The following is a 24,827-nucleotide window of genomic DNA, read 5'->3' on the forward strand; positions in this document are numbered from 1 at the left end:
CACACCCTCACACACCCTGGACAGGACACCAGTCCATCACAGGACACACACACACACTCACACACCCTGGACAGGACACCAGTCCATCACAGGACACACACACACTCACACACCCTGGACAGGCCACCAGTCCATCACAGGACACACACACACTCACACAACCTGGACAGGACACCAGTCCATCACAGGATGTTCAGTGCCTCTCTCTAATAAAGTAGAAACGCGACATTGGACTCCGTTCGAAACGGGAGAAATCACCAGGACACGATACACCTTGCTCCGGACGATGGGAGAAGACCTGTACCTTCACGAGTCCGGGTTGTGAAAACTTCTTCTGGCAGTTCAAAACGTTTCGAAGAGACTACAGCGCTACCCTGTTTTCCATTTCTATCGTGTATTATTATACAGTCATAAGTATCTGTCCTGATCACAGAGTCCCCCTCTCACTGCCAGGACTGAAGCCCAGTGCAGCACGAATAATAATAATAATTAATAAGTCTGGACTCTCCACTCAGAGCTCTTCCCAGGTCAGGGGTATCCCCTCCAGTCCCCCCAGTGTGCAGCCCCCACCTGGATGATGCTCCAGTCCGCTCAGCACACAGCAGCTCTCAGTGGGGAGGAGAGCAGAGGGATGGAGCCAGTTCAGAGAGGGGGGGGTGATTAGGAGGCCATGATGGGTCAAGACCAGGGGGGGAATCAGGCCAGGACACTGGGGTAACACCCCTACTCTTCTCCAGAGACACCCCGGGATTGTTAATGAGCACAGAGAGTCAGGACCTCGGTTTGACGGCGCCTGTTTACAGTCCAGTGTCCCCCGTCACTATACTGGGGCATCAGGACCCACACAGACCGCAGGGTGAGAGCGCCCCCTGCTGGCCCCACTCACACCTCTCCCAGCAGCAGCCTTGGGGGGGGGGGGGGGAGGGAAAAAACCAAAAGCTAAACAGATTTTTTTTTATTTTTTTTTTATTGATCCTTAACAAAAGAATAAAAATTACAAGCTTCAGTCCAGTCCAGTCTGGTGTCTCTCAGCTGCGGTCCAGTCCAGTCTGGGGCCCCTCAGCTCCAGTCCAGTCTGGTGTCTCTCAGCTCCAGTCCAGTCCAGACTGGGGTCCCTCAGCTCCAGTGCAGTCCAGACTGGGGTCCCTCAGCTTCGGTCCAGCACAGTCTGGGGTCCCTCAGCTTTGGTCCTGTCCAGTCTGGTGTCTCTCAGCTCCAGTCCAGTCTGGTGTCTCTCAGCTCCGGTCCAGTCCAGTCTGGGGCCCCTCAGCTCCAGTCCAGTCTGGTGTCTCTCAGCTCCAGTCCAGTCTGGGGCCCCTCAGCTCCAGTCCAGTCTGGTGTCTCTCAGCTCCAGTCCAGTCCAGACTGGGGTCCCTCAGCTTCGGTCCAGCACAGACTGGGGTCCCTCAGCTTCGGTCCAGACTGGGGTCCCTCAGCTTTGGTCCAGCACAGTCTGGGGTCCCTCAGCTTCGGTCCAGCACAGACTGGGGTCCCTCAGCTTCGGTCCAGCACAGTCTGGTGTCCCTAAGCTTCGGCCCAGCACAGACTGGGGTCCCTCAGGTTCGGTCCAGCACAGTCTGGGGTCCCTCAGCTTCGGTCCAGACTGGGGTCCCTCAGCTTCGGTCCAGCACAGTCTGGGGTCCCTCAGCTCCAGTCCAGTCCAGTCTGGTGTCTCTCAGCTCCGGTCCAGTCCAGTCTGGTGTCCCTAGGCTCCTGTCCAGTTCCGTCTGGTGTCCCTCAGCTCCAGTCCAGTCCAGTCCAGTCCAGTCCAGTCCAGATCTTAGCCGGCACAGAACCAGGAAAGGAACCTGGAAAGAATATTGTTATTGCAGGTGTGAGGGACACAGACACAGACGTCACCATGACATCAAACAGCAAGAGGAGACTCCTCCTTGAATCACAGACACGACCAGGCGGCGCCCCCCTGTCTGCTCACCTGCACCTCCTCTTCCTCCTCTTGTCCTTCCCGGCAGCCAGCTCCTCCTCTCCCTCGCTCTTCCTCTCCTGAGCTACGGTCTCCATCGGCTCGTCCTGGTCTTCTGGCTCCACCGACACGCAGCTCAGGGAGTTAAGAAGGGCGCACCAGCGCTTCTGAAGCAGAGACAGGAGAGTCACGTTAAGAGTCGGACTGGACACTCCAGTACATGAACACTGCACTGAGAGAGAGAGGGGTTCACACAGACACACTGACTGGACACTCCAGTACATGAACACTGCACTGAGAGAGAGAGGGGTTCACACAGACACACTGACTGGACACTCCAGTACATGAACACTGCACTGAGAGAGAGAGGGGTTCATACAGACACACTGACTGGACACTCCAGGACATGAACACTGCACTGAGAGAGAGAGAGAGGGGTTCATACAGACACACTGACTGGACACTCCAGGACATGAACACTGCACTGAGAGAGAGAGGGGTTCATACAGACACACTGACTGGACACTCCAGGACATGAACACTGCACTGAGAGAGAGAGAAGGGTTCATACAGACACTGGACACTGGACAGGAGTAAAGAGAGGATCAGAGCATCACCCACCTTCTTTTTCTTCTGTCTCACAGGAGGTGGTGATTGGACCTCCTCCAACTGGAGTCCGAGGAGGGAGAGAGGGGGCAGGAGAGGGACAGCACAGGGAGAGAAAGAGCCCACTAATACTGACCCATTGGACACCACAGGACAGAGAGGAGGAGGAGGAGAGAGACACACTGCCTGGACACCACAGGACAGAGAGGAGGAGGAGGAGAGAGACACACTGCCTGGACACCACAGGACAGAGAGGAGGAGGAGAGAGACACACTGAGGACAGAGAGGAGGAGGAGAGAGACACTGACAGACAGGGCTGAAAGAGAGAGAGACACTGAGACCCAGGGACAGGGAGACAGCAGGCCGAGAGAGAGACACTGACAGACAGGGCTGAAAGAGAGAGAGACAGAGAGGCAGGGACAGACAGACAGCAGGCCGAGAGAGAGACACTGACAGACAGGGCTGAAAGAGAGAGAGACACTGAGACCCAGGGACAGACAAGACGGCGAAACTCCACCACAGACAGGACAGGGGGCAGGGTGGGACCAGCACTGACCTCCTTCCTCTCTCCTGCCGGAAGAGCTGTCTCCACCTCCTCTTCCTCCTGCAAGTCAAGAGACAGGCTGAGAGAGAGACGGGCTGGCGGGACATCGGCGAACAGAGCTGAAGGCAGAGAGCCGGGGAGACAGGCCCAGCTGGGACAACGCAGGACAGACAGAGAGCAGGGAGACACAGGGAGAGAGACCCAGCTGGGACAACGCAGGACAGACAGAGAGCAGGGAGACACAGGGAGAGAGACAGGGAGAGAGGGACAAACACAGAGACTCAGACAGAAGGACAGAAAGACAGAAAGAGCGAAGTACAGACGGACAAAAAGACAGAGAAAAGGACAGATGGACTGATGGACAGAAAGAGAGAAAAGGACAGAAAGACAGATGGACTGAAGGACAGATGGACAGAGAAAAGAACAGAAAGTCAGAAGGACAGATGGACAGAGAAAAGAACAGAAAGACAGAAGGACAGTGAAAGGGACAGATGGACAGAAGGAAAGATGGACAGAGAAAAGGACAGAAGGACAGACGGACAGAAAGAGATGGACAGAAGGACAGATGGACAGAGAAAAGAACAGAAAGTCAGAAGGACAGATGGACAGAGAAAAGAACAGAAAGACAGAAGGACAGTGAAAGGGACAGATGGACAGAAGGAAAGATGGACAGAGAAAAGGACAGAAGGACAGACGGACAGATGGACAGACAGACAGATGGACGGACAGACAGATGGACAGAGAAAAGAACAGAAAGTCAGAAGGACAGATGGAAAGAGAAAAGAACAGAAAGACAGAAGGACAGTGAAAGGGACAGATTGACAGAAGGAAAGATAGACAGAGAAAAGGACAGCAGGACAGATGGACAGACAGACAGACAGATGGACAGACGGACAGACAGACAGACAGACAGACGGGTGGACAGACAGACAGACAGACAGACAGACAGACAGATGGACAGACAGACGGACAGACGGACAGACGGACGGATGGACAGACAGACAGACAGACAGACGGACAGATGGACAGACAGACAAACAGACAGACAGACGGATGGACAGACAGACGGACAGACGGACAGAAGGACAGATGGACAGACAGACAGACGGACGGACAGAAGGACAGACGGATGGACAGACAGACAGACAGACGGACAGACGGACAGACGGACAGACGGACAGACAGACAGATGGACGGACAGACAGACAGATGGACAGACAGACAGACAGACAGATGGACAGACAGACGGACAGACGGACAGACTCTGCCCCACTTGCCTTGTCAGACATCTCCGCCTCTCTCCTTGCCCTCCGCACCGGGGAGCCCCAGGCGGGGCCTGGCGGGGCCGGGCGGGCGATGGGGGGCAGGACGGGTGGGGGCAGGGGCAGGGGCACCGCCCCGGGCAGCAGGGGGGGCTCGAGGGGCATGGCGGCGAGGAAGGGGGGGCGGCGGGGCGGGGCGGTCAGGGGCCTGAGGGGGCCGGAGGGGGGGGCCGGGGGCGGGGAGCGGAGGGGGCTCTCGGGCGAGGAGGGGGGGGACACCGAGCGGAACGAGCCGGGCGAGCCCGAGCGGGACGAGCCGGGCGACCCCGGGAGCTCCAGATGCAGCTCGGCCGCCCTCTCCAGCTTCTGGACGAGCTCGGGGAGACACGAAGACACCTCGGGATTCTGTCCAGCGGGGAGAGGGGGAGACACAACGCAGGGGGGATGAGACTACGCCTGGACAGGTGAGTGTGGACAGTGAGAGTGTGGACAGGTGAGTGTAGACAGTGTGTCCAGTGAGAGTGTGGACAGGTGAGTGTGTACAGTGTGTCCAGTAAGAGTCTGGACAGGTGAGTGTGTCCAGTGTGTCCAGTGAGAGTGTGGACAGGTGAGTGTGTCCAGTAAGAGTCTGGACAGGTGAGTGTGTCCAGTGTGTCCAGTGAGAGTCTGGACAGGTGAGAGTGTACAGTGTGTCCAGTGAGAGTGTGGACAGGTGAGTCTCTACAGTGTGTCCAGTGAGAGTCTGGACAGGTGAGTGTGTCCAGTGTGTCCAGTGAGAGTCTGGACAGGTGAGTGTGTACAGTGTGTCCAGAAAGAGTCTGGACAGGTGAGTGTGTACAGTGTGTCCAGTGAGAGTCTGGACAGGTGAGTGTGTCCAGTGTGTCCAGTGAGAGTCTGGACAGGTGAGTGTGTACAGTGTGTCCAGTGAGAGTGTGGACAGGCGAGTCTGTACAGTGTGTCCAGTGAGAGTGTGGACAGGTGAGTGTGGACAGTAAGAGTCTGGACAGGTGAGTGTGTACAGTGTGTCCAGCAAGAGTCTGGACAGGTGAGTGTGTCCAGTGTGTCCAGTAAGAGTCCGGACAGGCGAGTGTGGACAGTGTGTCCAGTAAGAGTGTGGACAGGTGTGTCCAACAGTAAGAAGCTGTCTTACCCTGTAACCCAGCTCAGGGGTGTTAGGGGGTGCTCTGTCTCCTCCCCAGATCTCACCTTCAGGTCTTGAGAAATGACGGACCACTAGGAGACGCTGGAAACGAGGACACAAGACAGAGGTCAGGTCCACAGAGCTCACTCAATCACTACAGCAAGCAGAGACCTCTCGGCCATCAGGACTGTGGGGGTCAGAGTGTGGAGCTGTAGGGTATCGGGAGTTTAGGGGTCAGTGTGGGGAGCTGTAGGGTATCGGGAGTTTAGGGGTCAGTGTGGGGAGCTGTAGGGTATCGGGAGTTTAGGGGTCAGTGTGGGGAGCTGTAGGGTATCGGGAGTTTAGGGGTCAGTGTGGGGAGCTGTAGGGTATCGGGAGTTTAGGGGTCAGAGTGGGGAGCTGTAGGGTATCGGGAGTTTAGGGGTCAGTGTGGGGAGCTGTAGGGTATCGGGAGTTTAGGGGTCAGTGTGGGGAGCTGTAGGGTATCGGGAGTTTAGGGGTCAGTGTGGGGAGCTGTAGGGTAGATGTGGGGCACCGGGCCCACCACAGGGCGGCCGGTCCAGTCTCGCGGAAGGCGACCGGGTCAGACTTACGGAAAAGCACCGGGATTTGGGCCGGGACCTCTCCCGCTGCCAGTCCGGGTTCGGCCTGACCGGTGTGACCTGTGAAGACGCCAAAAAGCCCATCTCCGAGACAGCTCTGACCACATAGCCCAGCCCAGTCGTGTCGAGACTAGAGGCCTTGGGCAGTCTCTACAGTGTGTCCAGTGAGAGTGTGGACAGGTGAGTGTGTACAGTGTGTCCAGTGAGAGTCTGGACAGGTGAGTCTCTACAGTCTGTCCAGTGAGAGTCTGGACAGGTGAGTGTGTACAGTGTGTCCAGTGAGAGTGTGGACAGGTGAGTGTGTACAGTGTGTCCAGTGAGAGTCTGGACAGGTGAGTGTGTACAGTGTGTCCAGTGAGAGTGTGGACAGGTGAGTGTGTACAGTGTGTCCAGTGAGAGTGTGGACAGGTGAGTGTGTACAGTGTGTCCAGTGAGAGTGTGGACAGGTGAGTGTGTACAGTGTGTCCAGTGAGAGTCTGGACAGGTGAGTGTGTCCAGTGTGTCCAGAAAGAGTCTGGACAGGTGAGTCTCTACAGTCTGTCCAGTGAGAGTCTGGACAGGTGAGTGTGTACAGTGTGTCCAGTGAAAGTGTGGACAGGTGAGTGTGTACAGTGTGTCCAGTGAGAGTGTGGACAGGTGAGTGTGTACAGTGTGTCCAGTAAGAGTCTGGACAGGTGAGTCTCTACAGTGTGTCCAGGAAGAGTCTGGGACGTTCAGAGGCAATCTGTGCTCTCAGAAGGCCATAATGGACCTGCAGCTTGGTTTTCCTCGGACCCGCGACCCTGTCTCTTGAGCCGAGGCGTGTCCTCAGTCAAGATCACCACTGGAAGTGTCTCTCCTCGTCTGGAGGTATTACCGTGAGACCTGGTCTGTCAAGCGCTTTGCGCTGCTATGTGTGTGAAAGGTGCTCTATCAGTGAAGTTTATTATTATTATTATTATAATACAGCGAGCGCTGCTGGGGGCGGAGAGGCCAGTCGGAGGAGGGCTGGACGCTGGACGCTGGACGGCGGGCGGGAGGGGTGGACTTACGACGCCTCGCCGGGCCCGGGTCCTGCTGCGACCGCGCACGGCCGTGCGGCATCTCTGTCGGTCCATCGTCCTGCCGAGACAAGCAGAGTCACAGAGGGGAGGGGAGGGGGCGGAACCACACAGCTGGGCGGCTTGTTCCCCACCCCCGCCCCCCTCTGTGTACAGAAGAGCCTCCTGTCCTGACTGGAGGAGCTCACCCAGCTGTGTATGGAGAGAAGCCAGGGTATCAGCTTTGTTCCACACCCCCACCACCCTCGGTGTACAGAAGAGCCTCCTGTCCTGACTGGAGGAGCTCACCCAGCTGTGTCTGGAGAGGAGCCAGGGTATCAGCTTTGTTCCACACCCCCGCCACCCTCTGTGTACAGAAGAGCCTCCTGTCCTGACTGGAGGAGCTCACTCAGCTGTGTCTGGAGAGAAGCCAGGGTATCGGCTTCAACCACAGGGCTGGGCAGCTTGTTCCCCACCCCCACCACTCTCTGTGTAGAGGTGCACCTCCTCTCAATATCTTTTTACAGCACGATCACACCCATAAGAGTTGAGTAACGGTAAAAAAAAACAACTTATTTCTCCACTTATTTTGTTATTTCTCGCCAGCGGCGCTTTTGACTGACTTACCGATTTCACTGGGATTCTGAAGAGAGATTCTGAAGCTGAAATTAACGATCTAAGTCGAAGTAACTTTATTGGAAGAAACACGTATTTATAAAAGACTATATAGCGCTTTCCTCCTCTTCTCTCTTCACTCCTCTGAGCTCACGGGGCTCCGGCGCCGCCCCCCGCTAGAATCCGCCGCTCTGTGACGTCAGGCGGCTCATTGTGACGCCTCCGTGACGTCGCCCCAAACGCGCTCACGGCTCGGCCGCGAAACAAAAATGGCCGACATTTTTCACGGTTGTTTTTTTTGGGTGGACATTTTATTTTTCCAACTCTCGGCGGCCAGCCGGGTGTCCCTGTACGACCCCGGTAGTCGCCACCTCGGACAGGCAGGGGAAACGGGTCCAGGTGTTTCCGGCCCAAGGGTTACAAAAGCTGCACTTGAATTTAAAGACAAAATCACGTCGAGGGCGCATTCAGCACCCCCACGTCCAACACGGGTTTCCGTGGGGTTTGGTTCAGTGAAATTAGCACCCCCCCCGACCCCCAAGTCAAAGAAAGACCAACCTCCACCCCCCTCTAGCGCTCAAGGGCGTTAATTTCGGGCCACGTCCAAAAAACACAGGTCCCCCCCCCGTCCTGCGGGGAAAAGAGACGCCATTTTCTTTTCCGAGCGCTGCGTGGGACCTCACGACCCCCCCCCCCAAAAAAACGGGCTTCGCAAACGAGGTAAACCAGGCACGTCTACCTCTCTACAACACCACCCGGCTGTTTCTGTTTCAGACCGTGGGAAAAAATAAATAAAATTTCGCCCCTCACCGACCGCTGCGCAAAAAAACACAACTTCACGCAACAGAAACGGCCTGTGTGAGGGGGGACACGGGAAAAAAATAAAACCTGCTTCTTGAACCCCGAAAACGACCTTTTTTCTCTCTCTCGTTTTCTTGGTGTCTGGGACGTTCACGAACTCCGCCGCGTCGGTCCGATTCCCAGCGGGACTTGAACATAACCCCCCCCCCCCCGTGGGGCCACAGCGCCCCCGTGTGGCCGAGAGGACCACCACCCGCAGGGCTGAGCTTTTACTGCCGTGTCCCGCTTTCACTCTGGCGATGAAGGAGGGAATCAAGGAGGAGAATTAATATTGTGATCCACCAGTCTATCACAGACACACACACACCCTGGACAGGACACCCTTCACAGGATACCAGTCCATCACAGCCAGTGTCTCATGGGTGTCCAGGCTGGGTACCATCTGTCCATCACAGGACACACAGACACACACACTCACACACCCTGGACAGGACACCAGTCCATCACAGGACACACACACATATTATATTTCGCGAGGTATAATACGGGGGGAAAAAGAACATTTATATTTATCAACCTACTAGTAATACTGGGTGGATGTCACGTTCCCCAAAGTTCAGTGCCTCTCTCTAATAAAGTAGAAATGCGACATTAAACTCCGTTCGAAACGGGAGAAATCACCAGGACACGATACACCTTGCTCCGGACGATGGGAGAAGACCTGTACCTTCACGAGTCCGGGTTGTGAAAACTTCTTCTGGCAGTTCAAAACGTTTCGAAGAGACTACATCGCTACCCTGTGTTCCATTTCTATCGTGTATTATTATACAGTCATAAGTATCTGTACTGATCACAGAGTCCCCCTCTCACTGCCAGGACTGAAGCCCAGTGCAGCACGAATAATAATAATAATTAATAAGTCTGGACTCTCCCCTCAGAGCTCTTCCCAGTTCAGGGGGATCCCCTCCAGCCCCCCCAGTGTGCAGCCCCCACCTGGATGATGCTCCAGTCCGCTCAGCACACAGCAGCTCTCAGTGGGGAGGAGAGCAGAGGGATGGAGCCAGTTCAGAGACGGGGGTGATTAGGAGGCCATGATGGGTCAAGACCAGGGGGGGAATCAGGCCAGGACACTGGGGTTACACCCCTACTCTTCTCCAGAAACACCCCGGGATTGTTAATGACCACAGAGAGTCAGGACCTTGGTTTGACGTCTCATCTGAAGGACGGCACCTGTTTACAGTCCAGTGTCCCCGTCACTATACTGGGGCATCAGGACCCACACAGACCCCAGGGTGAGAGCTGCTGGCCCCACTCACACCTCTCCCAGCAGCAGCCTTAGTTTTTCCCAGGAGTCTCCCCTCCAGGTACTGACCAGGCTCCCACCTGCTGGGCTCCAGTGGGGAGGGGGCTGCCAGCTGGGAGCTGCAGGGTGAGATGGCTGCTGGGCAAACGATGGCTAAAGATCATCCTAGGACACCCTGGACTTCGTGGTCGACTTCCTTCTCTTCAGACGGAGGTGGCTTGAAATCTGTCTCGTTTCAAGGAGTATTGGACACGATGCCCCCCCTGCTATATCCCCGCCAACTGGTGGCACGCCGACGACGAGGGCTCTCGGCCTCAATCCATCAACCACAAACTCTCCGGGATGAAAGAGAAGGACAGACTCTGTTCGTTCGTTTCGGGGGGGGGAGGGGGAAACCAAAAGCTAAACAGATTTTTTTTAAACCATTTTAATGATGCTTAACAAAAGAACAAAAATTACAATACAGATTAAGTCCAGTCTGGGGACCCTCAGTTTAGGTCCAGTCCAGTCTGGGGTCCCTCAGCTTCGGCCCAGCACAGACTGGGGTCCCTCAGCTTCGGTTCAACACAGTCTGGGGTCCCTCAGCTCCGGTCCAGTCCAGCCTGGTGTCCCTAGGCTCCAGTCCAGTCGTCTGGTGTCCCTCAGCTCCGGTCCAGTCCAGCCTATTGTCCCTAGGCTCCAGTCCAGTCGTCTGGTGTCCCTCAGCTCCGAACCAGTCCAGTCCAGTCCAGTCCAGTCCAGATCTTAGCAGGCAAAGAACCAGGAAAGGAACCTGGAAAGAATATTGTTATTGCAGGTGTGAGGGACACAGACACGGACGTCACCATGACATCAAACAGCAAGAGGAGACTCCTCCTTGAATCACAGACACGACCGGGTGGCGCCCCCCTGTCTGCTCACCTGCACCTCCTCTTCCTCTTCCTCTTCTTGTCCATCCCGGCAGCCTGCTCCTCCTCTCCCTCGCTCTTCCTCTCCTGAGCTACGGTCTCCGCCACCTCCATCGGCTCGTCCTGATCTTCTGTCTCCACCGACATGCAGCTCAGGGACTTCAAAAATATGCACCAGCGCTTCTGAAGCAGAGACAGGAGAGTCACGTTAAGAGACCGGACTGGACACTCCAGGACATGAACAGTGCACTGAGAGAGAGAGGGGTTCACACAGACACACTGACTGGACACTCCAGTACATGAACACTGCACTGAGAAAGAGAGGGGTTCATCCAGACACTGACTGGACACTCCAGTACATGAACACTGAACTGAGAGAGAGAGGGGTTCATACAGACACACTGACTGGACACTCCAGTACATGAACACTGCACTGAGAGAGAGGGGTTCATACAGACACACTGACTGGACACTCCAGTACATGAACAATGCACTGAGAGAGAGAGAGAGAGGGGTTCATACACACACACTTGACTGTACACTCCAGTACATGAACACTGCCCTGCTCTCGGCCTCAATCCGTCAACCACAAAAGAGAAAGAGAGAGACAGGTGAGTCAAGTGTCCCTAGAGCACAGAGACTATGCTGAGATCACACTCGCAGGGAGTGAGCCTGGGTGTAGCCCACTAATACTGACCCACTGGACACCACAGGACAGAGAGGAGGAGGAGAGAGACACACTGCCTGGACACCACAGGACAGAGAGGAGGAGGAGGAGAGAGACGCACTGCCTCTAGTGACCCTACTGTAGACCTGCTCACCGCCCACAGTGACGATCACAGTGGTGATACTGCTTCCCTTAAGGTCCCTCACTGTGTAGTTGCCCTGATCAGCTGGAGTGAGGGAGCGGAGTGTCAGAGAGCTGTTCTGCACTGACACTCACTGTTCGTACCTGGGGCCAGGGAGCCCTGCGCTGCTCAGTAAGACTATACGAGACTGGACAGATCCTGCAGGATCAAACAGCACCTCCACTGGACCAGCAGTGTGGAGGGAGAGAGACAGAGAGGCACCAGGCTGCAGGCTATGGACTTCTGAGTGAGCTGAAAAGGGACATGTTGAATATTTAGTTTTACAACAATACCTTGAGTTTGGACTGCGATCAGCTTCATTTTGTATTTCAGCTGTGAAAATGAAATTTCAAAAATGCACGCCCCAGTCATGTTAGGTTCAAGTTACAGTTGAATCACAACTCAATACATTTGCAATTCACTTCAAATGTTGTTTTTGTTTGATCCAGTCTGTCCTCACCTAAAGGAGATACTTACTTTTAACACCTTTTATTTATTCTGGGAGGTTAACTGGCTTCTGAGATAATTGTTCCTGGTGTTTGTGTTGTGTATGCCTTGCAATGGAGGGGTGAGAAAAAATTGACTCATTACATTATAATGAATAATAATTGCTTACACTTATATAGTGCTTTTCTGGACACTCCACTCAAAGCGCTTTGCAGGACATGGGGACTCCCCTCCACCACCACCAATGTGCAGCCCCACCTGGATGATGCAACGGCAGCCATAGTGCGCCAGAACGCTCCCCACACACCAGCTATCAGTGGGGAGGAGAGAAGAGTAATGAAGCCAATTCATAAATGGGGGTTATTAGGAGGCCATGATTGGTAAGGGTCAATGGGAAATTTGGCCAGGACACTGGGGTAAAACCCCTACTCTTTTCGAGAAACACCCTGGGATTTTTAATGACCACAGAGAGTCAGGACCTCGGTTTTACGTCTCATCCGAAGGACGGCGCCAGTTTACAGTCCAGTGTCCACATCACTAGACTGGGGCATTAGGACCCACACAGACCGCAGGGTGAGCACCCCCTGCTGGCCCCATTAACACCTCTTCCAGCAGCCACCTTAGTTATTATTGTCGAGAAGGAAAGAATATTAGGAACATGAAAAGGCTGAATGTCTTAAATGCATTTTTTATACTGAAACAGAGAGGCACACACACGTCATTACAAACGCACACCCGCACAGAGACGTCCTCAAGCGCCTTGTTCACAATTATGGGCTCCAACAGGAACAAAAAACGCCAGCCTGACAACTCGAGCATTCAAACCAAGAACCCAAACGTTGGCAGCCTGTGCAGAAAAGCATAAAGAACCACAAGCCTTCTCTTTTGGGAGGAAAAACACACAGTCCCTCTCTCACACTCCTGATTTCCTTAAATAGCTCATTCTTCATCTCTGGCTCCTACATACAGTATAGCCGCACTCAGTCTGCTTTGAATAAGCCATAAATCCAAGATTTGTTTAATCTGTTCCTCTTGTCTAGGCCTAGAGCTGCTTTTCATAAAAGAGCTGTTTGCATAAATAGCTAGGGTTACAGCTGAAGACACCAGCTTCATCCCCCAGTGTGTTGTACGTCGGGAGCAAGAGAAGAGGGCCAGGCCGTGCCTTTTCATAGGTTCTCGGAGGCAGATTTAGCCCCTCATGCAGTGTAGAGAGATAGACACGCCCGCGCACACAGTTAGAGCTGCACCTTCACACAGAGTCAGACCTGCACAGACACGTCCTCTTGTTTAAACAAATACACAAACCTGACGGCGCTCACAATGATCCAGACACACACACACACACACACACACGTGACATCAGCAGTCACTCTCGCACCCTGGACCCCAGCTCAGTCCTCACCTCCAGCTCCTGCGAACCGCTTCGAACAAACTGCATGAAGAAAATTAGGTTGCGTTCCGGTAGCAGGCCATCCTGGGCACCAGTGTGAGTTACACACTCATTTGTAAAAGCCCTTCCGCATCGTCGGGCATGCTTCACAGTGCCGGACCTGGGGTGTGGGTGCTGTCTGTGTGGAGTTTGCATGTTCTCTCCCTGGTCTGTGGGGGTTTCCTCCAGGTGCTCCAGTTTCCACCCACAGTCCAGGGAGAGGCTGCCACTTTCACTGGGCAGTGCACCGTCGCCGTGGCAGCATGGTGGGTCGGATCTGATTTCAGTCTTTATTCCCTTTTTTAGAGATCCTGTAACCAGGACCTGTTCACTGCCACGACGGACAGGGAAGCACGTCATCACTGGACATCCTCTTACCTCCTGTGGCAAAGGGCAGCTGATGAAGCTTTGTGCTCGCCGGATCATGGCAATCGCCACTCCACCCTGATCCTGGCTCAGCACAGGGCACCTGGGTTCACTCCCTTCAGACTAAAGAGACTCAGTTTCTTCAATCTGTCAGTGTGAGACACTCCCTTCAGACTAAAGAGACCCAGTTCCTCCGGCCTGTCAGTGTGAGACACTCCCTTCAGACTAAAGAGACTCAGTTCCTCCGGCCTGTCAGTGTGGGACACTCCCTTCAGACTAAAGAGACTCAGTTTCTTCAATCTGTCAGTGTGGGACGCCTACACCAGCTTCGAACGCCTGTACACAATACCGCGGACCGCCTGCCAGACCAAATTCTGGTCTTACAGCAAACCACCCATTACATACACCGGTGTCTTCCCCGGGCCAGAGGAATTCAGGAACTCACGTTTACTCCGTCATCTCAGGCGATTCTCGCAGGGAGCAGAGATTTCCCAATCGATCAGAGAGAGTCGGGACCTTTTTTTTTAAAAAAGAGGAGTCCTTACCTCTTAGTAATGTGAGCGCTGACCGTCTCTCCTGCGGATGGGAAGTTCTGCGCCTTCTGGAGCATCCGCCGACTACGCCAAATTTGTTGTAACAGAAGGAATAAGGTTCTGGATCCCGAGATGAAGTAAAACAGATGAGTGTATTGCATGCAAGGAACAATAAAGCCGAAGTCTTGTTTCCCGCAAGAAACAACAAAACCGAAGTATTGTTCGATGTGCCGGTACAAACTTTTAGGTTATATAGTCCTTCCTTGCTGCTTCAGACGTCATTCGGTGTTATGGTAAGGGGGGTCATGGTATTTGGCCAGTTAAGAGACCCTGGCCAAATGGTCAGTTTAAGATTATGCCCCCTCGCATCTGGAATCCTTATCAGTTAACCCCCTTTCCTGCCATAAACCCCTGTTGCTTAGAAGTCTAATTTTCAGGCAGAACTGACTTAAGTTAACCCTTTTTACATCTTGTCTCTTAATTCAGCCCTCTTCCATTTGCTAGTTCAAAGTTGTACAACCCATTTGTATCTGCTAGGCGGCGCAGTCGTCGTGCACAAAGAACACTTTGAAAAGCGTCAAAGGCAAGTCATTCCGAGTTGGTCGTTTGTGTTTTCCGTTCTGACGCGAAATGCTGACATGATCTCTCGGCTCCTCGGTTGTCATTTCTGCTCCGTAAAGGGATCACAGCACGCGTCGGCTTCCAGCATGCTGGGTCGGGACACGATGCCGGGGGTTGGAGAGAGCGATGTCTTCCTCGTTAGTATAGTGGCAAGTATCCCCGCTTGTCACGCGGGAGACCGGGGTTCGATTCCCCGACGGGGAGTAGCTTTTCTTTCACCTCCTTAGAGAAATGACTGCCTTTCACATCTCTGTTTTCTTTCACAGCGTTGTGCACCTTTTCATTGCTCTCGCTTTCAGAGCCTCCGCACGGCACACGACTCAACATCAGGAAGCACATTGAAGTGAAAGCAGGAAGCGCTGCGACATGCACTGTGCAGATCCCGCCACAATAAGAGGTGAGTGGGTCTGTTCGATGCACAAAGAACGCTTTGAGAAGCGTCAAAGGCAAGTCATTCCGAGTTGGTCGTTTGTGTTTTCCGTTCAGACGCGAAATGCTGACATGATCTCTCGGCTCCTCGGTTGTCATTTCTGCTCCGTAAAGGAATCACAGCACGCGTCGGCTTCCAGCACGGTGGGTCGGGACACGATGCCGGGGGTCGGAGAGAGCGATGTCTTCCTCGTTAGTATAGGACCTGTCACCTGTCCCCACCTGTCACGCGGGAGACTGGGGTGCATCAGGACGCGCCTTGAAGTGAAAGCAGGATGCGCCGTGACATGCACTGTGCAGATCCCGCCACACTAAGAGGTGAGTGGGTCTGTTTGATCACAGCGCTAGGCGAATCCCCAATCCCCTTTTGTGCCTGGCGACAAAAGATGTCTGTTTCCGCCCGGTTTCGAACCGGGGACCTTTCGCGTGTGAGGCGAACGTGATAACCACTACACTACGGAAACGGTGGTAAGACGTGCCCAGCGGCCCAGCGCTGAGCTTCGCCAATGCGATTTAGCTGCTTCCAGTGCCTTTATTGGAGTGCGCTGATGGACCGTGCTCTCTCTCCAGAGACCAGCACGCCTGTCATGGACGGAGCAGGAAAGGCGGCGCCACATTCTACAGCCCTCTCCACGCAATCGACGAAATCGGGCTACTGAAGTGGAGAAAATCGCCTCTCCAGAAAGTGCAAATATCATCTTGGAGACTATAAATCCTATTGCCGAAGGTCAGCCCTGTCTACCAGAGTAACCCTCCCACAGCGATGATCAGCTCGTCTCACACACGAGAAGTTTCGGTTGGAAACAAGCGCCCCCTCTTCTCGCACGTTTTGCACGTTCGAGTAGTTTTAATGCGGCTCTTTCGTACACGGTGCTGATCTTTTGGAAAGCAGGAGGCAAAACCGAGTCGAACCGCCTGGGTGAAAACCAGGAACCCTAACCGCTAGACTATATGGCAGCGAACAACCATGCTGTTCCCGGCATCATGCAAGCAAACTACATAAATATGAGAAAACACGCAAGAGAGTTGTCACTCAGAGTGTCGAAGGGTCGATGTATACTGGGGCTCAGTTGAAATGCAACGTCAGGACTTTTCCGAATTATGTCACACGAAGAGAGCACAGCCCTTTCCGCCCTGCCGCGTGTGTCTCGGTAACTCGCTGTGATCGTATAGTGGTCAGTACTTTGCGTTGTGGCCGCAACAACCCCGGTTCGAATCCGGGTCACGGCAGAATAGGGGCGTCTGCTTTTACTACTCGCACGAATGAAGGCAAAAAAAAGCCAATCGACGTGAACGAACGGCGCTTTACAGAGGAGTACTGCCTGACTGGATCGTTGATGAACGACAGAGGCCACTCCGACCTCTTCTCGGTTTTCTTCAATGACTTACTAAGGATCTTCTTCACATTCGCCCATGCAGGGGAAGCCAGTTACACCAAAGCAAACGCAGGAAAGTGCATTTCAAGCAGAGACCAGGAGGGACTTGTTTACACCGAGAGTGGGCGGAGAATGGAACAATGCGCCCAGCCCTGTTGCTGGAGCCGATTCTTGATGAGCTCTTGGGCTCACTAAGAGGCCCCCGCTGGATGCTAATCTTTCTGTTGTTCTTGCAGGTCCTGCGCTGCTTTTGAGCCGACAGAGCTCGACCTGGTCTGTCGGCACAGCCCAATTGCAAATGATCGGCTCCGCGTACAGAAGGAACGTGCGTTTGGTACAAGAGTGCACGAAGGCACCGGAAATACATTGGGAACAAATGACCGGTCGCTCAAGACCTCTGTGAAGTACAGGAGCGTGCAAAACGAGGCTGTTTCCGCCCGGTCTCGAACCGGGGACCTTTCACGTGTTATGCGAACGTGATAGCCGCAACACTACGGAAACCTGTAGGAACTGCTGCTGGTGTCTCGCTTGCGTTTCGGGCTGAGAAAGGGACGCGTCACTTTAGGCAGGTGGCGCTGGAGAGAGGAACAAAGGGCACGATGAAACAAAATGCCGAAACCCGGGATCGAACCAGGGACCTTTAGATCTTCAGTCTAACGCTCTCCCAACTGAGCTATTTCGGCAGGGCGCAAAGCCCACAGCCACCTGCTCCAGCCTTCCTGTGTTGTGGCATGAGCGCACCAAGAGTAGCGGGAGAGTGTTGCAGGAACGTCACTCAGAAGGAAAGCCACCCAGCTGCGCCCTCTGAGCTCTGTCCAGCGCATCTTCCTCGCATGGACTCCTGCCTGCGACGGGCAGGAAACAATTAGCAAGAACAGAACGACACCCCATGGGTGTCTCATGACCGCACCTTAGGTTGTGACACGTGCAGGTGTGAGGGGTTGCCGGGCTACTTTGGAGCAGAGCTTGGGCGGAGGGGGGGCGGGAAAGCAGACAAAGAGGTGACACCTCAAGGTCTGCACGATCACAGCTCTCCGCCGCCCCAGGCTTCCGCTCGATAAGCTACTGGACACACCCGCCCCTCCTCACACAGACCGTGGAAAAGCCCCCGAGTGGGAGGGCTCGCTCTTCCTCCCAGGAGCTCTTGGACACGACGCCCAGACAGGGCGCGGGGAGCCGCCGCCTGCAAACACGGCTCCAGGCAGGACTCCACTCCGCAGGAGCCGCAGAGCAGAGGAGATGAGGGCAGCTTAGCTCCTGTGCAGAGACCTGAGCTGTTGTTGCTGTGGATGCTGTCTTTTCTGCACTCGGGGTAGGAGTGAATGTTGAGTTGCCCTTAGAAATGAAGCAGAGCACTTCAACGGCACGGGTGTGTGTGTGTGTGCGCCCTGGTGATTCTGGGAGACAGATCGAACCTGGGCTAAAAGAGAGGGGGCTTAGCCCTCTTCCATTTGCTAGTTCAAAGTTGTACAACCCCTTTGTATCTGCTAGGCGGCGCAGTCGTCGTGCACAAAGAACACTTTGAAAAGCGTCAAAGGCATGTCATTCCGAGTTGGTCGTTTGTGTTTTCCGTTCAGACGCGAAATGCTGACATGATCTCTCGGCTCCTCGGTTGTCATTTCTGCTCCGTAAAGGGATCACAGCACGCGTCGGCTTCCAGCATGCTGGGTCGGGACACGATGCCGGGGGTTGGAGAGAGCGATGTCTTCCTCGTTAGTATAGTGGCAAGTATCCCCGCCTGTCACGCGGGAGACCGGGGTTCGATTCCCCGACGGGGAGTAGCTTTTCTTTCACCTCCTTAGAGAAATGACTGCCTTTCACTTCTCTGTTTTCTTTCACAGCGTCGTGCACCTTTTCATTGCTCTCGCTTTCAGAGCCTCCGCACGGCAGTCGACTCGACATCAGGAAGCACATTGAAGTGAAAGCAGGAAGCGCTGCGACATGCACTGTGCAGATCCCGCCACACTAAGAGGTGAGTGGGTCTGTTCGATGCACAAAGAACGCTTTGAGAAGCGTCAAAGGCAAGTCATTCCGAGTTGGTCGTTTGTGTTTTCCGTTCAGACGCGAAATGCTGAAATGATCTCTCGGCTCCTCGGTTGTCATTTCTGCTCCGTAAAGGAATCACAGCACGCGTCGGCTTCCAGCACGGTGGGTCGGGACACGATGCCGGGGGTCGGAGAGAGCGATGTCTTCCTCGTTAGTATAGGACCTGTCACCTGTCCCCACCTGTCACGCGGGAGACTGGGGTGCATCAGGACGCGCATTGAAGTGAAAGCAGGATGCGCTGTGACATGCACTGTGCAGATCCCGCAACACTAAGAGGTGAGTGGGTCTGTTTGATCACAGCGCTAGGCGAATCCCCAATCCCCTTTTGTGCCTGGCGACAAAAGATGTCTGTTTCCGCCCGGTTTCGAACCGGGGACCTTTCGCGTGTGAGGCGAACGTGATAACCACTACACTACGGAAACGGTGTTAAGACGTGCCCAGCGGCCCAGCGCTGAGCTTCGCCAATGCGATTCAGCTGCTTCCAGTGCCTTTATTGGAGTGCGCTGATGGACCGTGCTCTCTCTCCAGAGACCAGCACGCCTGTCATGGACGGAGCAGGAAAGGCGGCGCCACATTCTACAGCCCTCTCCACGCAATCGACGAAATCGGGCTACTGAAGTGGAGAAAATCGCCTCTCCAGAAAGTGCAAATATCATCTTGGAGACTATAAATCCTATTGCCGAAGGTCAGCCCTGTCTACCAGAGTAACCCTCCCACAGCGATGATCAGCTCGTCTCACACGCGAGACGTTTCGGTTGGAAACAAGCGCCCCCTCTTCTCGCACGTTTTGCATGTTCGAGTAGTTTTAATGTGGCTCTTTCGTACACGGTGCTGATCTTTTGGAAAGCAGGAGGAAAAACCGAGTCAACCGCCTGGGTGAAAACCAGGAACCCTAACCGCTAGACTATATGGCAGCGAACAACCATGCTGTTCACGGCATCAAGCAAGCAAACTACATAAATATGAGAAAACACGCAAGAGAGTTGTCACTCAGAGTGTCGAAGGGTCGATGTATAATGGGGCTCAGTTGAAATGCAACGTCAGGACTTTTCCGAATTATGTCACACGAAGAGAGCACAGCCCTTTCCGCCCTGCCGCGTGTGTCTCGGTAACTCGCTGTGATCGTATAGTGGTCAGTACTTTGCGTTGTGGCCGCAACAACCCCGGTTCGAATCCGGGTCACGGCAGAATAGGGGCGTCTGCTTTTACTACTCGCACGAATGAAGGCAAAAAAAAGCCAATCGATGTGAACGAACGGCGCTTTACAGAGGAGTACTGCCTGACTGGATTGTTGATGAACGACAGAGGCCACTCCGACCTCTTCTCGGTTTTCTTCAATGACTTACTAAGGATCTTCTTCACATTCACCCATGCAGGGGAAGCCAGTTACACCAAAGCAAACGCAGGAAAGTGCATTTCAAGCAGAGACCAGGAGGGACTTGTTTACACTGAGAGTGGGCGGAGAATGGAACAATGCGCCCAGCCCTGTTGCTGGAGCCGATTCTTGATGAGCTCTTGGGCTCACTAAGAGGCCCCCGCTGGATGCTAATCTTTCTGTTGTTCTTGCAGGTCCTGCGCTGCTTTTGAGCCGACAGAGCTCGACCTGGTCTGTCGGCACAGCCCAATTGCAAATGATCGGCTCCGCGTACAGAAGGAACGTGCGTTTGGTACAAGAGTGCACGAAGGCACCGGAAATACATTGGGAACAAATGACCGGTCGCTCAAGACCTCTGTGAAGTACAGGAGCGTGCAAAACGAGGCTGTTTCCGCCCGGTCTCGAACCGGGGACCTTTCGCGTGTTAGGCAAACGTGATAGCCGCTACACTACGGAAACCTGCAGGGAGTCTCGCTTGCGTTTCGGGCTGAGAAAGGGAAGCGACACTTTGGGCAGGGGGCGCTGGAGAGAGGAACAAAGGGCGCGATGAAACAGAATGCCGAAACCCAGGATCGAACCAGGGACCTTTAGATCTTCAGTATAACGCTCTCCCAACTGAGCTATTTCGGCGGTGCAGAGAGCACACAGCCACCCGCTCCAGCCTTCCTGTGTTGCGGCATGAGCGCACCAAGAGGAGCGGGAGAGTGTTGCAGGAACGTCACTCAGAAGGAAAGGAACATGTGACCGGTCGCTCAAGACCTCTGTGAAGTACAGGAGCCTACAGAAAGAGGCTGTTCCCGTCCGGTTTCGAACCGGGGATTTTTCGCGTGTGAGGCAAACGTGACAACCGCTGCACTACGGAAACGGTGAGAAAAGGGACCCACTGGCAGTGAGTATTGAACCTTATTGCATTACTGCTCCCAACCAGTTGATATCAATTTAATTCCTAAGGGTTATGTTCTTGTTTTGAGTATCTCATGTAGACGTTGTAAACAAGTTCAATTACGAAACGGTCTAAATGAATGATATACTTATGTTCCCTTGATATGTGTAACTCTTTGTAACTGAATGAATTTATATCTTTTGTATTCTGATAACCCTTACGATAAGATCTGTTAGGTTTGCATGCATATTCTATATATTAACAAATGTATCCTCGTGTATTAGTACCTGTGTGTGCATTGTTTGAGTTATGTCGCATGGTTGGATTCTAAACCATTAAAATAATCAATTTTGTGATTTACTGCCACAAAAATAATTGTCCCAGTAAATGCCCAAACCCCTACAGAACTGGTGCCTCGTGAGAGAACACTACAACAGTGTGTGATATCCTGTCCCAGCCTGAGGAGCAGACAGCGAGCCTGTCTCTTAATAATGCTAATAATACAGTGTGTGATTCCCTGCCCCAGCCAGAGGAACAGACAGTGAGCCTGTCTCTGAATAATAATACAGTGTATGATCTCCTGTCCCAGCCTGGGAAACAGTGAGTCAGCCTCTCAATAATTATAATACAGTGTGATCTACTGTCCCAGCCAGAGGAACACACAGTGAGCCTGTATCTAAATAATAATAATACAGTGCATGATCTCCTGTACTAGCCTGAGGAACAGACAGCGAGCCTGTCTCTCAATAATGATAACCTAGTGTGGAATGTCCTGTCCCAGTCTGAAGGACAAACAGTGAGCATGTCCCTCAGTTATAATAGAACAGTGTGTGATCTCCAGTCCCAGCAGGAGGAACAGACAGTGAGTCTGTATCTCAATACTAATAATACAGTGTGTGATCTCCTGTCCAAGCCTGGGGAACACTGAGGCTGTCTCTCAATACTCATAATACAGTGTGTGATATCCTGCCCCAGCCTGAGGAACAGACAGTGAGCCTGTCTCTCAATAATAATAATACAGTGTGTGATTTCCTGTCCCAGCCTGGGGAACAGTGAACCAGATACTCAATAATAATAATACAGTGTGTGATCTCCTGTCTCAGCCTGGGGAACACTGAGCCTGTCTCTCAATATTAATTATACAGTGTGTCATTTCCTGCCCCAGTCAGAGGAACAGACAGTGAGCCCGTCTCTCAATAATAATAATACAGTGTGTGATCTCCTTTCCCAACCTGAGGAACAGACAGGAGTGAGCCAGTCTCTCAATAATAATAATAGAGTGTGTGATTTCCTGTCCCAGCCTGAGGAACAGACTGTGAGCCTGTCTCTCAATAATAATAGTGTGTGATTTCCTGTCTCAGCCTGAGGAACAGACAGTGAGCCTGCCTCTCAATAACAAGCCAATGTGTGATCTCCTGCCCCAGTCAGAGGAACAGACAGTGAGCCCGTCTCTCAATAATAATAATACAGTGTGTGATCTCCTTTCCCAACCTGAGGAACAGACAGGAGTGAGCCAGTCTCTCAATAATAATAATACAGTGTGTGATCTCCTGTCCCAGCCTGAGGAACAGACAGTGAGCCTGCCTCTCAATAACAAGCCAATGTGTGATCTCCTGTCCCAGTCAGAGGAACAGACTGTGAGCCTGTCTCTCAAGAATAATAATAGAGTGTGTGATCTCCTGTCCCAGCCTGAGGAACAGACTGTGAGCCTGTCTCTCAGTAATAATAATAGTGTGTGATTTCCTGTCTCAGCCTGAGGAACAGACTGTGAGCCTCTCTCAATAATAATAATCCAGTGTGTGATCTCCTGTTCAAGCCCAAGTGAAGACACAGTGAGCCTATCTGTCAATAATAGTAATACAGTGTGTGATCTCCTGTCCCAGCCTGAGAAACAGACAGTGAGCCTGTCTCTCAATAATAATAATACAGCGTGTGATCTCCTGTCCCAGCCTGAGGAACAGACAGTAAGCCTGCCTCTCAATAACAAGCCAATGTGTGATCTCCTGTCCCAGCCTGAGGAACAGAGAGTGAGCCTGTCTCTCAATAATAATACAGTGTGTGATCCTCTGTCCCAGCCTGAGAAACAGACAGTGAGCCTGTCTCTCAATAATAATACAGTGTGTGATCCTCTGTCCCAGCCTGAGAAACAGACAGTGAGCCTGTCTCTCAATAATAATACAGTGTGTGATCCTCTGTCCCAGCCTGAGGAACAGACAGTGAGCCTGTCTCTCAATAATAATAATACAGTGTGAATTCCTGTCTCAGCATGTGGAACATACAGTGAGCCTGTCTCTCTATAATAATAATATAATGTATGACCTCCTGTCCCAGCCTGGGGAATATACAGTGAGCCTGTCTCACTATAATAATAATACAGTGTCTGATCTCCTGTCCCAGCCTGAGGAACAATGAGCCTGTCAATCAATAATAATACAGTATGTGATGTCCTGTCTTCGCCTGAGGAACAGAGAGTAAGCCTGTCTCTCAATAATAATAATTCAGTGTGGGATCTCCTGTCCCAGTCTGATGAACAGACAGTGAGCCTCTCTCTCAATAAAAATAATACAGTGTGTGATCTCCTGTCCCAGCCTGAGGAACAAACAGTGAGCCTGTCTCAAAATAATAATAATACAGTGTGGGATCTCCTGTCCCAGCCTGGGAAACAGTGTGCCAGACTCTCAATAATATTAATAATAATAATACAATGTGATCTACTGTCCCAGATTGAGGAACAGACAGTGAGCCTGTCTCAATAATTATACAGTGTGTGACCATCTGTCCCAGACCGAGGAAAAGACAGTGAGTCTGTCTCTAAATAATAATAATACAGTGTGGGATCTCCTGTCCCAGCCTGGGGAACAGTGAGCCAGACTCTCAATAATAATAATACAGTGTGATCTACTGTCCCAGCCTGAGGAACAGACAGTGAGTTTGTCTCTCAATAATAATACAGTGTTATCTCCTGTACCAGCCTGGGGAACAGACAGTGAGCCTGTCTCTCAATAATAATAATACAGTGTGTGATCTCCTGTCCCAGACTGAGGAACGGACAGTGAGACTGTCTCTCTATAATAATAATTCAGTGTGGGATCTCCTGTCCAACTCTGAGGAACAGACAGTGAGCCTGTCTCACTATAATAATAATACAGTGTGTGATCTCCTGTCCCAGCCTGAGGAACAGCGAGCCTGTCAATCAATAATAATACAGTATGTGATGTCCTGTCTGAGCTTGAGGAACAGAGAGTAAGCCTGTCTCTCAATAATAATAATACAGTGTGGGATCTCCTGTCCCAGCCTGGGGAACAGTGAGCCAGACTCTCAATAATATTAATAATAATAATACAGTGTGATCTACTGTCCCAGCCTGAGGTACAGTGAGTCTGTCTCTCAATAATAATATAGTGTGTGACCATCTTCTGTGGTCTGTTTCAAATCCGCCCGCGATGAGACACCGAGGAGAAATGAAGAGCCCCAGTCGCGCTAGAAAATCACCCGGGAAAGAGACTTTCAATGTAGGAAAAAAAAGTCGTTAGTAACAGACATAATATGTTTGTTTTGTTTTTTTAATCGCTGCGATGTGTGACTAAGCTCATACGACTAAGAGTTGCCCCCTTTGTCTAGATCTGGTAACCTGCTCGTCGCTGGTGGGCCAGATCGTGTCCCCCGTCACTACACTGGGGCATTAAGACCCACACAGAGCGCAGGGTGAGTGCCCCCTGCTGGCCAAACTGAGAGGTTGTATCCCACCTCCTCCGCTCTCTGCGAAAAGC

At 52.7% G+C, this 24,827-nt stretch overlaps 1 long non-coding RNA gene and 9 other non-coding genes across 10 annotated transcripts in view; 4 read left to right on the top strand and 6 right to left on the bottom strand.

The window, feature by feature from the left end:
- Positions 1-5,958: 5,958 nt before the first annotated feature.
- Positions 5,959-24,827, bottom strand: part of LOC138243247 (uncharacterized) — a 66,823-nt gene continuing 47,954 nt past the window's right edge. Inside the window, exons 2-3 of the long non-coding RNA XR_011192068.1 lie at positions 7,111-7,180; positions 5,959-6,139 (exon numbers count right to left, since the gene is read on the bottom strand). This is a non-coding gene — a long non-coding RNA (uncharacterized lncRNA). The remainder of the gene's footprint in view (positions 6,140-7,110; positions 7,181-24,827) is intronic.
- On the top strand, positions 15,081-15,152 carry trnad-guc (transfer RNA aspartic acid (anticodon GUC)). Its single transcript has one exon. It is a non-coding gene; the product is annotated as a tRNA-Asp (tRNA).
- On the bottom strand, positions 15,769-15,841 carry trnav-cac (transfer RNA valine (anticodon CAC)). Its single transcript has one exon. It is a non-coding gene; the product is annotated as a tRNA-Val (tRNA).
- trnah-gug (transfer RNA histidin (anticodon GUG)) lies at positions 16,536-16,607 on the top strand. Its single transcript has one exon. It is a non-coding gene; the product is annotated as a tRNA-His (tRNA).
- trnaf-gaa (transfer RNA phenylalanine (anticodon GAA)) lies at positions 17,364-17,436 on the bottom strand. The gene has a single exon. It is a non-coding gene; the product is annotated as a tRNA-Phe (tRNA).
- On the top strand, positions 18,461-18,532 carry trnad-guc (transfer RNA aspartic acid (anticodon GUC)). The gene has a single exon. It is a non-coding gene; the product is annotated as a tRNA-Asp (tRNA).
- On the bottom strand, positions 19,149-19,221 carry trnav-cac (transfer RNA valine (anticodon CAC)). Its single transcript has one exon. It is a non-coding gene; the product is annotated as a tRNA-Val (tRNA).
- Positions 19,915-19,986, top strand: trnah-gug (transfer RNA histidin (anticodon GUG)). The gene has a single exon. It is a non-coding gene; the product is annotated as a tRNA-His (tRNA).
- Positions 20,561-20,633, bottom strand: trnav-aac (transfer RNA valine (anticodon AAC)). The gene has a single exon. It is a non-coding gene; the product is annotated as a tRNA-Val (tRNA).
- Positions 20,732-20,804, bottom strand: trnaf-gaa (transfer RNA phenylalanine (anticodon GAA)). Its single transcript has one exon. It is a non-coding gene; the product is annotated as a tRNA-Phe (tRNA).

Source organism: Lepisosteus oculatus, chromosome 14 (genome assembly GCF_040954835.1).
Source record: "Lepisosteus oculatus isolate fLepOcu1 chromosome 14, fLepOcu1.hap2, whole genome shotgun sequence".
NCBI classification, from domain to species: domain Eukaryota; kingdom Metazoa; phylum Chordata; class Actinopteri; order Semionotiformes; family Lepisosteidae; genus Lepisosteus; species Lepisosteus oculatus.